General features: G+C 40.6%; 1 protein-coding gene across 1 annotated transcript in view; it reads right to left on the bottom strand.

Moving 5' to 3' along the window:
- PTBP3 (polypyrimidine tract binding protein 3) overlaps positions 1-4873 on the bottom strand; it is a 45132-nt gene extending 40259 nt beyond the window's left edge. The window contains exons 1-2 of the mRNA XM_033084964.2: positions 4672-4873; positions 964-1055 (exon numbers count right to left, since the gene is read on the bottom strand). The gene's annotated coding sequence lies outside the window, so the exon portion shown is untranslated. The remainder of the gene's footprint in view (positions 1-963; positions 1056-4671) is intronic.
- Between the last annotated feature and the right edge of the window lie 9235 nt (positions 4874-14108).

Raw genomic sequence — 14108 nt, 5'->3', positions numbered from 1 at the left:
AATGTGCCTTGAATTCTTGCTTTAAAAATATTTATTGTCTTTTCCAAAGTAGTGCAGTCTAGGAATCACCTAGTAAGCTGGATCAAAAGCTGCAGCAATGTTCTAAAATTTTGTCATATCCTTCTCATGTGCCACTTCAGCTGTAGCTACCATGTAACCTATAGACAAGGAAAGGGTTACCATTCCCCAATTTTGCCATACAGTCTGGTCCCACCCAAAACAGACAACATGGTAAGATTTGATTCCTGCCTATATGTGAACTGGTTTTGGATTATCTTTATTCCCATGATTAATGCAATCCACCTTCCAAGAAAATAGTAATATGTCATTTAAATGGTAAGATCCTAATGGAGATCACTGAGCCCACCACACACTTATGCAAAGTATGCACACTTTCAAAGAGTGCACATATGCAAACACAATTCTGATTCCTTTGCTTCTACTACTCACTGCAGAAAGAACAATTTCTCTTCTTGACTTTAAATGCCATTGCAATACACTATGGCTTTTAATGAATAAGAATGGCAACAAGTTAAATTACTAGTAGTTCAGAGTGATTAAGGAAGTTAATTGCAAAGATAATGGCTGATTTATTGAATCATACGAGCATTCATTCCATTGGCTTTCACAAGAAATTCAGGTGTGGCTTCCTGGACAGTTTAAGCTGATCTATGGCTGCAGTGAGCAAAGGCAGTCATGCCACTCCTCATGCTTGCGTTTTCACAGCTCTCACTGCAGTGACTAACAACTGCAAGGCAGCATGGTACCAGAATAATTTATTTTACCAAGCAGTTCACATATGACAGTTGCTACACTATGAGGGAGGTGCAGAAATGAACTGTTGAGGATGGTGCAGCTCTTTTGGCAGTAGACCTGAGTTTGAACAACTCCAGCCAAGAGGGAAACAGCAAGAGCAAGGAAGAGTGGTATCAAGAGGAGTAGACAAAATATTTTTTCACCTACCCACTCTGCAAAGCGTGTCAAAAATACTGCCTCTAACGCCAATGTACAACTCACGTCCACAGACCTGAAGAAATAGGCACAATTTTCACATGCTGAAATGAGAAAAGGGAAAAAGTCTCTTAAATATAGTCGTTCATTAAAATATGTACCACCAAATGAAACCAAAACTACAAAATATATACAATGGTCAAAAGCAGGAAAACCAAAATCAGGAGTGCAATTACATGCACAGTTAGTGGGTGCAAAAGAATTAAGAACTGTACCTTGAAACAGCAGCTGTAGGCATAATTTTATGATATAACTAACTCTCATCCTCATGTTTTGATATAAGACTTTATTTAATCAGGATATCCTTAAAAGAAAGTTGACAAATACACACTTGTGCTTATCACTTAACAGAGGATTAGTTCAGCAGAAAAGTGACAAATACTCCCTGGTAGAACCCAAATCAACTGCTTATGTCCCAACACAGGGTACACAAAGCAGATCAATTTTCTTGACTACAGACCAAATCAAATGAACAGTAATTTGACAGCTGCTAGGGAAACTAGGAGATTTATTTATATTTTGCTATTTTCATGTTTCTGATTGTGATAGATGATTTCCATTTCTGATTATATCAGCTAGTAGTAGTAAACAAGATTGGGGAGTGAACAGCAAGCTCAGAAGGAGAAATAACTTCATTCATACTAGGCTATACTACATGTTTTCCACAAGCACACGTGGGTTAAAAACAAGCATTTATGAACTAACTACAGGGAAAAGTAAACTGTGCAATTCTGTGTAGAATATAAATTAATAAAAAAAGGCTTCTGAGCCAGAAATCTATGGATAATAATAAGGAAGTTGTTGACAACTCTTCAAAAGTTTGAGCTTCCAGAATTCCCAAGTCTTATTACCTGAAAATTTAATCTAGTACCAGAATGACTGAATTTAATTTGAAAATAAAATGCAGCTGCTGTGCTTCGTGTTGCTCCTGAGTTCCCCTCATACTAACCCACAAGGAGGCTACCAACCTCAACTACAACCAGCCATAGGTACATATCTGGTCTGCTTTTGATAGCCAACAAAAAACTGCAGCTCACACCGTTCTGGTATCTTTGAATTTCATCAGTTTAACCTAAGTCACAATTTCCTACTAACACAATAAACTTAAATAAAGAGCAAATTTCTTTGCCATAAAACTGAAATTCTCACAGCTTTCTACAGAAATTTTTTGATCCAAATAAAAATTATTTCTCTGTGTTTACTTTTACATATTCTCACCCTCATTAAATATAAAGTTTGGATCTAAATTAGCCTCAGCATTCCACAGAAATAAATTGATGCCCCCATTTCTGTATTAAAGCAGCAAGGAAGTGTAATTTTTCTTCTAGGACTTTTTTTTTTTAATTAAATGCTCTTGAAAATAAAAAAATCACAAGATGGCTTATGAAAAGTTTTGTTTTACTTTAGGTTTGCTAGGGCAGTTTTAACCAACACCCATCTTAACAGCCTGCATTTTCAACTAACAGTTTGGAGATCAACCAATGACATTCAATCCTCAGAATATATTTAGCATCTTCTAACAGAAAAAGAACACCCTCAAATCACCCAAAAAAACCCCCCTGGTCTTCCTGAAGTGTCACAGGCAGCACTTAGCATCTCAGGGCACACTCAAACTTGCAGTTATCACCAATCACCTCTATCTTCACTGAAACACAAAAGTTCTACTTCAGAAAATTTCTTTAAAAACACTCAGTTGATTCACCTTTAATGTGTCTATAGTCTTTGTTTTACTCTCTCAAAAGGAAATGTATTAGGGAGGTTCTACTTTGCACTGTTAGATCTGTAAATTTTAAGAACTACATGTAGTTTACCTGCATAATTTCTACCCAAATCAGAAACAATGTCAGTATTAAGTTGTCTTCATTAGTATTTCAGGGCAGTACACCAACTGACAGACAACTCTTTTTCATTACCTTCTCAACTAAAATAACAAAACCTTTATGAAAATTTTTAAAAATACTTGGGAAAAGAGACCCATCATACTAGTTGTATGACAGCATAGGAATCATACACCTACATTAGATAGCAATTCCATGACTTAAGAAAAAAACCAACCTGTATTCTCAAATACAACAAAGGAAAAATAAAATCACAAGTTCCTCCACAAGCACATTTGACAGATCAATTAAAAAAATAATCCCATTTTAGTAAGAACTTCCTTAATTTTCTCTTGAAATTTTGCAACACATAATTTTAAACCAAATGCAAAAAAATGCTGATCATAGCAGAATTACTCAGTACATTTTTACAATTAAATTCTTCAAAAAGATACTTCTTAAAACTATTTGCTGTTAGATTAACCAGCATTTACAAAAGACAGTTCTAGTCAACATGTCTCCCTATAAAGGCTTCTACTACAACAGTGTGTTAAAAGACATCAGGAAGCTTTTTGAATCACAAGGAAAAAAAGAAGCCTTCTTAACTTTTGCATCAGAATACTTAGATTTTAAGAACAGCAAAGATTTTACATGTCACTGAGATGCAGGATGCAAGTTTAAGGTAGTGTAAGATCTACATCTTCGCATGTAGAAGAGTTGACTTCAGTGAACATTTGCATTTTCACCTCTGCATACGAGTATGATGAAAAAAAATAAACATTAGGCATTGTTAATTCCCTGGGACAGATGATTTTCCTAGCATGACCATACTTCCCAGACTCTGGATTTTAAAACATCTATAGGTAAAGGAAAAATAACAGCAATCACATTTTCACTTAAAAAGCAGTAGGGGAAGTTGGCAGTACATACAATGAACTCGGGTTTATTACTTAGTTTCAAGTCGAGAAACTTCATCAAGACATACGACAGTCAGCTACCATCACACTATCCCAGCAATGAGAGCACAATACTTCAGACTTGTTAAAAATATTTTGTCTTCTGAGGACGACAATACTGTAGCAACTTCATCCCTGTAACAATCTGCTGCATAGTTAAGGCTTTCAGTAAGGTCTATAAAAATGCACTACATCAATAACCATTCTGATTATTGATTAACCCTGCAGAATAGATGTCAATCAGTTCGCTTCCACATATGCACTTCCACCAAGCAACTGCGACAAGGCAACGAGCAGCGGCTCCATGCTTTCTCTGCTATAGACAAGCACCCCCCAGACTTGGGGTACTAAACTTCAACTACCACGTGAAACCCAAACACTCAAAAACTCTTAGCGACCCACGGCTACGAAACCCGCGCGCCAAAGGACTTTTTAACCACCTTAACAGGGGTAACGCCGTATTAAAGTTTAAAACCGGGCAAGCGCAGGCCCCGAGCTGCGGCCGCCACCTCCGCCCCGCGCAGGGACGGGAGCGCGTCCAGCCCCGCGGAGCCGCGCTTCCCAGCGCTTCCCGGCGCATCCCGGCCCGCGGCCGGGCGCGGGGCCACGGCCCCCGCGGGGCGGGAAACCGACCCTGGCCACGGCCCTGGAGAAAATGAGAGTCCGGCCGCGCTGGGAGAAAAACAGAGAAGGAGGAAGGGAACGCAAGCAAGACCCGCACGCCCCAAGTACCACAAAGTTCCCCGCAGCAGCGCCCGGCCCCTCAGCTCCAGGTCGGTGACGGCCGCCGGCTTCCTCCTTCCACAAGTACCTGGCGGAGCAGCCCTCGGGAATATCCCCACCCCAAGCCCGGCCCCTCCGAAACCCAGCCCCTCTCCGACACCCACCTTTCCCCTCGCTCCGCTCCGCTCCGCTCAGCTCAGCTCAGCTCCTTCCGATGGAGAGGAACCTCCCCCAACCCCTATCTCTCCACCCCCGCTGCTCCGAGGAAGAAGGAGCCGGGATATGCTGGTCACCGCCCCGCCCCAGGCGGCACCAGGTGGAAGCCTCGGGGGGCTCCCCGGGGCCAGCGGCCGCCGCCCGCCCCTCGTCGCGGCGGCGGAGCGGGACCCCCGTGCGCAGCCCGGCCCGGCGGGGCGGGCGCGGAGCGCCCGCGGGCGGGGCCGCCCCGGAGCGGAGCGCGGCGCATGCCCACCGGGGGCCCGCGCCTCCCCCGCCGCCTCGCTCTGAGTGGCGCCTGCGCAGTGCGGCCGTCCCGCCGCTGTGGGGCGCGGTCGGGCTGTGCCGTGGTCTCGCCCGCCCGGCCCGGGGCCCGGGAAGACGGCGGCAATCACTCAGCGTCACTTGAGTTGGAAAAGATTGCGAGGTCATGGAGTCCAACCTGTGACCGAATATCATGTCAATTTAACCGTGGCACTACGTCCAGACGTTCGTTAAACACCTCCAGGGACGGTGACTCTGCTACATCCCTCCGCAGCCCATTGCAAACTTTAATCACCCCTCCTAATGTCCCGCTCTGGCACAGCGTGAGGCCATTTCCTCTTGTCGTGTCCCTGGTTGCCTGGAAGAGACCAACCCTCACCTGGCTACAGGCTCCTTCCAGGCAGTTGTGGAGAGTGATGAGGTCTCCCCTGACCTCCATTTCTCCAGGCTAAACAACCCCAGCTCGCTCAGCGTTCTTCATCAGAGTTGTGACCCAAACCTTTCCTCAGTGATACTTTTCTTCTCTGGGCTCTCTTCACAACCTCAGAGTCTTTCCTGCTCAGGACTGAATGCAGCACTTGAGGCACAGTCTCCCCGGTGTGCAGTGCAGGGGAATGGTCACTGTCCTGGTCCTCTTGGCCACACTATTTCTGCTACAAGCCTAGACAGCATTGTCATTTTTGCCAGCTGGGCACACTGCTGCCTCACGTTCCATCATCTGTCGACCACCACCCCCAGGTCCTTTTCTACTGGGCAGCTTCCTATCCACTCCTCCCCTGGCCTGTAGTGCTGCAATGTGCAGGGGGGCAGCCCAGGTCAGGGACTTCACCATCCCTTGAAGGTCCTGGTGTCCTCCTGGCCTTTGGGTTCCCACAGAGCATCCGGGGCAGCCAGGCAGAAGGAGAAAGCTGGCCGCTCACCCAGCACTACCAGACAGGATTCAGATACCAGCACTGAGCTGGGTGCTGGTCCTGCCATCTCTCCATGTCACAGCCTCAGCACTGGCTGTGGTGCTGTTAAAAGGTGGTCAGCCCCTGTCCCTGTTAAAGCTGGACATGGGGGTTTGTAAATGTGGGTTTGTAAATTTGCTGAGCCATATATTAAGGAAACTCCCCTACCTGACCAGGAGCCACTCTGGCACACTTGCACCACCTGAGCTGGGACTAAGGCCCCTTCACAGCTACACCTCCCCACCCACACAGTCACACCAGATTTTCTCACCATCTCAACCCCAGGTTTCCCATAGCAGAGTTTCAGACATCCACATCCTGTGGGTGCAATAACTAAATAACAAAGTAACAGCTCAAATTGGTGCCTCTGAGGTCCATAGGTGGCACAGTGGACAGATGTCTGGTCCCCTGACTGCAGAGTAGAGCAGGAAGCTGAGTGATGCTGAGCAAGGTCTGGTGACATACTCATGGCTGTGTGCAATTCAAGTGAGCTGTGTCTACATCCTGCTCCCTAGAAGTGAATGCCAGAGGGCAGGAGGTGCCCTGGAAATACCAGATAGAGACATCTTTGTTTCATGTAACTCCAAGGAATTGTGTTCCTCTGGTTACGTCTTGTGTAGGGTGGACTTCCCTAAGATAACTTCTATTCTGGGCTATGTTGTTAAAGAAAAGTGTAGCCTCAATCAAATAGATGGCAATCCTTGAATGTCCTGTGAGTCTGATGGACTTCACTCCTAAGAATACAGGAGTATCTACAAGTTTGCTTTTCTGTTTCCCCGCAAACTACAGGAACAAGACAAATCACCATGATCAAAGAACTACTCTGGGGAGTAGTTGTTTGAATAAAATGAATTTTAGTCTTAGCATAAGACTCAAAAATATTTTTTGACATAACAGCAGACTCAGAAATTATTATGTTTGGATCAGTTATTATGATTATGAGAAAAGGAAGTAAGAATATAGGTGTATCCATTTTAGATATGCTAATATGAGAACACATATATGCATATGAGAATATACTAATATATTCCATTATTCCAATGTATTGGAATATATTTTTTATATGTTAGTAATTAAATTTATTTACATGTATAAATCTAAAAATTAAGGATTTTGGAGTCCTTTGAAAGAACTTTTCTTTAGAGTCAGTTTGTGAAAAATGACATAGAGTTTCATCCCTTAGCACACATGTTTCTTGTTACAAGTTAAATATACAATGTAATTTTAAAATACTATAAGGGTTCTCCTGTAATTGCTCTGTACACTATAAAAATAGAAACAAGCGTGTTTTGCCAGTAATGTAGGCTTTGCTGCCATTGAAGAATGCTTTTAAATTAACTTTCAACTGCATTTCACAAAGCCAATAGAAATTTTGATAGATTGTTATAATAGAAAAAGAAAATAAATCCTTTGTGATAGGGCCTGTGAGCTGGTTGCTAACACAAGCAGGGATCAACAGAAAGGAAGAAAACTTTGATCATTCCCTTCCTGGGAGGCAAGGAGTGAAGGGAAGAGAGAGAGATAAAGATAATTAGAGGGAAAACACTTCTAGGAAGAAAACTTGGCTTTTGAGAGTTATATTCCTACTTCACCTGTCACACTTTTAGTGGTTTTTTTTGTTTGTTTGGGCTTTGGAGGTTTTGTTAATTTGTGATTTTGCTTGGTTTTAATTGGTCCACTTATTCTATTTAATCATTTCTACTTGCTTCTCTGACTGCTTATGTCTGCTGCTTCTTTTTCTCGTTAATTTAAACTGTATTCTTCCTGATCTATGTAATTTTCTTGTTTCTTGCAAATTTAGGGAAGTCCATGGACTTGTGCTGTCTATAAATTAGGTGTGTGTGATTGTGTTGAATGGATGTGTTGTTTCCAGCTGCCTCTTTTATATGGACATATAAACTGAATGATGGTCTTGTTTACTTTAAAGAGGTATATAATGTAATTTAATTAAACAAAATGTCGAGGAAGAACAGAGATCTGTATGCACAGATCCAATTATAGCATCAGGACCTGGGTGCACAATGTTTTGTCTGCTCAGCATACAAATACGAGTAGACAGATGCAATTAGTCAAAGTGATCTATTTTAAACAAACTATGTTTATCTGGTTTTAGCAACATCATATTTTACTAAAAATTACTTGTCTTTGATGTTATTCTATCAAATTTAAAGAAACTCACACCTCCTGTATTTTTCTCATACTGATATTGTTGTTGTCCATATTGCTAACACTTACTTACACTATGAAAACAAAGCCCAAAAAATTACCTGTTTTTCTGTTTTTGGAGTTGTAATTGTAATTCCATGGTTTTGAGTGTTTATGACCTAAATCAGTATTTGGCAGCTAAAAGGTCTTGTAAGCTGTCTCTCTATTCAGTAAGGACCTATTATCCATTTTATGTAGCTCCTATTTACTCAGAATAATTAGATACATTGTTTTTTTCAGGTAATTCTCCTACTAAAATTCCAGTTCTTTGTAAAATGTTATGTTTATGCAACCAGATACATTATATTTCTGAGAATACTATACAGTACCACTTCTAGTAGGAACTTCTTTGTTTAGTTTCCTGGAAAAAAACCTAAGACATTTCTTAGCATCGTACTCATTGACTAGGTCATTTCGCTTTGCTCCAGCCTGACAACACAAGGCTTTCCACTAGAGACTGTAGCTCAAGAAATAACAGTCCTGATTAAACCTTGCAATTCACTGCAATTTTACTGGCTCCTCAGCTGTTGTGGTGCAACTAAACTGCAAAGTCACTTCACAAAATGGATTTAGAAAAGTAACTTCTTTCATTTTTTTGGTTAGGGTTAGTACAGTAGGGTAGCAGAACAGACATCTGGAAGGAGCCATGGACTCCCGTGGTCCAGCCCCTCTCAGGTTTAGCATGCACTGTACAGGCTGGCAACCCCTGGTAGGGTATGGCACCTCCACTGAGCTGCTCACTGCACTGAGAGCCAGAAATAAGAGCAGCAGATTTGGCTCGGTTGATCACTTCTGGAGAGAAAGGAAAGTATATGCTTTCTCTGACTAAACCATTTCCTTCAAGGGAACCACTCAAAGTGACAATTACATATTGTGATTTACCATTCTGTGTCTTCTACTAACGGGTCTGATGAATTGCAGAAAATTGGGTGCAAATTTTAGCAGAATTTTACTGGCAGCAAAGAAAAGGGGGAAATTGTTTTGCTAAGCTACTAAAAGCTGTATTTATCAAAAACCTGAGTTTTGTTGGGACTGAAATCACTGTGTGACCATGGTTCAGCAGCAGTGAGGTTTTTGGTTGATTGTGGTTTTTTGGTTTGATTTGGTTTTTTGGTCTTCTTGTTCTTGTTTTGGTTTGTTTGGTTGGTTGGTTGGTTTTTTATTTTGTTTTTGTGGGGGACAGGAGAGTGGAGGATTGGTTGTTTTTCTTTCCTGAGATAAACTCAGGAAATTTCTGTTCAGGGGAGTGTGGGAATGTCTTAAAATATATGTGCTCTTGCTGTAGTCATGCACTAAGTTACCATTAAAGAATTAAGCTACGCTGTTTCACTATAAAGTCTGTAATAACCTCACATGAGGAAAACGGTTTTTTAGTTAGGACTCACTTACCACTCAAGACCATATTTTATCTCCTGATGTCAATCTAGAATCATTCTAACCACAGTAAACCTTAATAGCATTTATTGGCAAATGGCAACACACTAATATATGTCTATATCATGGAATGATACATGGAACTAAATTATCAGTGTTGGAAATAACAGAGCTAACCTGTTAACTATAGCCGGTTTAATTTACTCCAGAGCTGGCAAGATCTTTGGATGCTTTAGAAGATGGCAAAAGATCCGGTGAGAACAACAAAATTCTTAGACAGAGTTTGGATTTCAAGAGCCTTGAAATCATGTGTATTATTTAGGAATGGCAGAAATTGAAAGATTATGATTGTGCTTGTTGATATAAAATTTTTAATTGTTGCCGGACTTTAAAGGAAAACACTGATGCAAAATGTAGCAAATTGTAGCAAATGGAGACAAAATTATGCTCCAAAATCAGTATTTGTGCATAGAACTGACAGAATCTATAAAATTTGGAATATACAGCCCCCATCCCCAGTGACGTAAATACATTTTGTTTTTAAAATAAATATTTGGCATTGGCCAGTTCAGAGGAAACTCAGAATGTCATACCAAATCCATGTTTAAGTTCAAAGGTAGCCATTTGATTCACAGAGTAGAGGAGACAAAAAACAGGCACAGTGCAAGAGTGCTTGCTGTTTCAACTCTCAGGAAAATGCTGATAATATAGTACCAAATACTTCCCTTCATATCTGACTGTTTTGAGATATCCTTTGCCTTGAGACAAAACAAAAAGTAGAAACATTTAATAGGAGTCCATGCAATGAGTATGGCAGCAAAGATCTAATTCTTAGTCCTTCTTATTGCCATTTTCCCAGGATCCAATCAGTATGAACCTTGGGTATATATATAATGCATCACCAATGAGGTGGCTGTTTGGAAGGTGCATCAAAAATTTTGGTATGTTCTCACTCTAATTCATAATATGTACTTGGAGATGGTCAGGGAATATTCTATCTTGTTTCCCATTGCATTTTTATTATGCTGAATTGAGTTACTCACTGCCACCATTTACAAACCCTTAGATATTACTGGATGTGACAGATTGGAGAAGCATTTAAGGACTGTTGTTAAGGAGGGCTCCCAGAGGCAGAAGTTACAGTCCTAAGGACAACTGAGACTCTTCTAGGAAGGCAAGTGTCTTTTCATCATGGGAAGGTCAGGTAGCAGCAAGAAGAGGATGTAGCCCAAAGGAAGGTTTCAGAAAAAACTTTTTATTCTCAGAAAAATGATTTCTGTGGGTGGCTCTATCCTTCTTGCCAAATGTCAAATGTGCAAAACCAGCACAGGAGAGCATCCACAAGGCAGACCAGGCAGTGACTTTGGCAACCCAATGCTGTCCCCTGGCACTGAAGGCAAGGGAATCCAAACAATAATTCAGGCACAGTAGGGGCAAGTGCACCTATGAAGTAGCTAAACAGAGACTGAGGGCACAGACATGAGATTAAATGGAGGGTCCACTCAGAAGGTGTAGGTGGAGACTGGCAGAAGCTTAACAGGGCAACCAAAGCCTGTTTGTCTTCAAGGCCCTGACAGGGATGTACTGGATGTGGGCTCTCCTGTTGACTCTGTTTATTTCAAAGGCAGGAAGAAGAGGGGATATCAAGATGAAGAGAAACCCAAAGAAAGGTTTTCATCTTCACAAGTGGTGGAGGACTGTTTGGGAAAAAAACTAATGGTCAGAGGTTCCTTTGAGCAGAATGTCTGTTGGAAATGCAGACATTGCTTTTGAATGAAGAAATTTTCCTACTTTTTCCCCCCTGATGAGCCAAAGAGCAGCGATAGCATCTTCTATTGAAAGAGATTCCACCCCCAAGCCTTCTGGACAGCATCAAAACACTCTGTCTCATGTTTTTCTCACTCCATTTTTCCCCAGATGAAAGTGTCTTGTTTGCATTATTTGTTTTGTATTTTAAGAGTACTGGTATAGCTAATGTAGCTAATGAGAATATCTTCAGGATATAGTAATTTTGGTATTGAAACTGAATGCTGGAGATCATTTGGTCTACAGTTTCTTAGCTGACTTGGTTGTTGACTGAAGAGAAACATCTATCTTGCCTGTTTTAGGACACAGACTAATTTATGGTACTTACATCTTGACATTTTGTGATATGGATTTCTGGTACAGCTTCTCTTCTGTAAAACTCAGTAAGTTTTCTCAATTTTTATTCAACTGAGGCTACTGCTGTGCTTAGTAATGGAGGAATGATCACATCTGTTCTGTAAGGAAGCCTCTGTACTTCCTTATGTGAACAGCACCACATGGGTTTAACAGGTTTGTTACCTCCTTCATGTGCCTTCCTGCTACATCTTGACATAACACCTGTATAATAAATTTCTTAGCACCTCCAAGTGCCTTTCTTTTACAGCTTGGCATAAAATACCCTCCAGTGGTAAGCTTTGTTTGTTTGTTTGTTTGTTTGTTTGTTTGTTTGTTTGTTTGTTTGTTTGTTTGTTTGTAGAGTATTTGGAAGTGTCAGGGAAACAGCAGAGCTTCCAAGACGGCCAATTAGCCATCTATAACTGTTGTAGTGGATTACCATTATCACATAACACCATTTTTTTCTCCCTGAAGAATTTTCTTGACATTCTTCCAGTGTTGTAGATGAGTTTACAGCAGGAAGTCTCATTAATGGACTCAATTTCTTATCAGTGCATGGCTCTAACAATTGAAGCAGGTCTTTATTTTACATGTCTAGCATACTTTTTTTTTTTCCTTCACAAATATTCAAAGAATCTATTTTTGGTAGGTAACTGTCAATTTCAATTTTTTAAGTATTCATATTATCCCTTACAGACTTTGATTAATTTGAAAGAGTATCATGTTTGCAACTTGTTATTTCTATATGTCTGTCCTTAGACAGATGTATACACCCTTAGGGTGCTCCAGTGTGATTTTAGAGTTTATTCCCACATTATACTTAGCAAATCTTTGTTTCTCACTCTATAAGCTTTGTTTCACAGATACAGAAGCACTGTGTCACATGAACTTTGTAAATAGCTAAATGAACCAGCATACACATGACTGGTGAAGTTTTAGCCAGAGAAAAAACAGCTGTATCTTTAATTTCTGGACATCTGGAATAAGGATCATTTGTAACTGCACAGAGTTACTTGTATGTATTTCTTGACTACAGTTAACAATTCTATTCCACAACTCTTTGGAATTAGTACAAAAGAATTCACAGAGTTGCAGAGTTTGAACTGAAGTTTGCTCATTGTTTTGGTCATCTGTGGTCATATGGGCGATACCTGGAGATGAATCTCTCTCTTGCAGTCCTGTGGATCTAAATAATATGTAGTTTCTAAACTAAGCTGTTTATGCCAAGACTTTTCAGGCTGTAGCATAGTGTCTGTGTCTGTTATCAGGTCATGGTCTGAATGCCTAGAAAAGTGCTGAAGGACTGAGACCGAATCTGGTAATTTTGTGCTTTGTCTTATGCCTCTTCCATTGGAAGAGTTTTTAATTGTTGCTTGTAACAGTGCATACCCTTAAACTAGACTTAAACCTAGGCTTTCTTTCATATGCCAAATTGTCCATAGACTCTCCTGAATGGACTTTTGATAGGGCCTATTATTTCTGCTCAGGGAGCCATCCATACTCCTGGCAGATTTACAAGGCTACATCCGTCTACCTGAAGATGTATTTCTGTTCATAGTTCTCTTCTGCTTTTTAAACTAACTGTCAGGGGAAACAGAAAATTGCAAAATGAACATGAGAATGGAGTTATTTTGCCTTTTAGGCCAAACTGGAAAATAATATGAAAAAGGTGCCCTTAGTTTTATTTAAGAAGACTACTTCAACCAGCTCACATTAGTCTTACAAATGCTTGACCGAGTAGCACTAAAGAAAAGGTGATATAGTCCAGCAGGAGATGAAGTGAGTGTGGGGAATAGGAACTGACAATAGAGAATTGGCACAGCTTTTAGGAGAATGCTTTTCCCCCTCTCTGTTTTCTTTCTTAATGACTCATTTTTCTCATATAGTTCAAAGGAATGACCAATAAACTTTGTGTATGGACTGTACTCACAGGTGGGAGAAGATGCTCATTCGGGGAAGTTGGGTATCTCTGATAATGCTATCAAAATGTGGTGAACATCTCTCAAAATCTTAATTTGTAAGAGTTACAACATCTCTATTTATGACTGCAATGTTAGTCTTCTATTTTATGTACCCACCCTCTTGCTTCTCTTTAGGTTGCCCATTCTTCAGGGCAGGGCTAGTTACGTACTCTGTATTTGCCCAGAAACTGGCCTACAGGACTCAGTCTTTAGTATATTATAATAAGCAACAAGAGAGAATGGAATGAAATGGAAGGGAATAGAATAGAATAGAATAGAATAGAATAGAATAGAATAGAATAGAATAGAATAGAATAGAATAGAATAGAATAGAATAGAATAGAATAGAATAGAATAGAATAGAATAGAATAGAATAGAATAGAATAGAATAGAATAGAATAGAATAGAATAGAATAGAATCGAATCTTTGGAAGGAACCTACAAAGATCATCCTGTCCAACTACCTGGCCCTTTCAAGGCTATCTAAA

Source organism: Catharus ustulatus, chromosome Z (assembly GCF_009819885.2).
Source record: "Catharus ustulatus isolate bCatUst1 chromosome Z, bCatUst1.pri.v2, whole genome shotgun sequence".
Taxonomy (NCBI): domain Eukaryota; kingdom Metazoa; phylum Chordata; class Aves; order Passeriformes; family Turdidae; genus Catharus; species Catharus ustulatus.
This window is presented reverse-complemented; position numbering and strand designations above follow the sequence as displayed.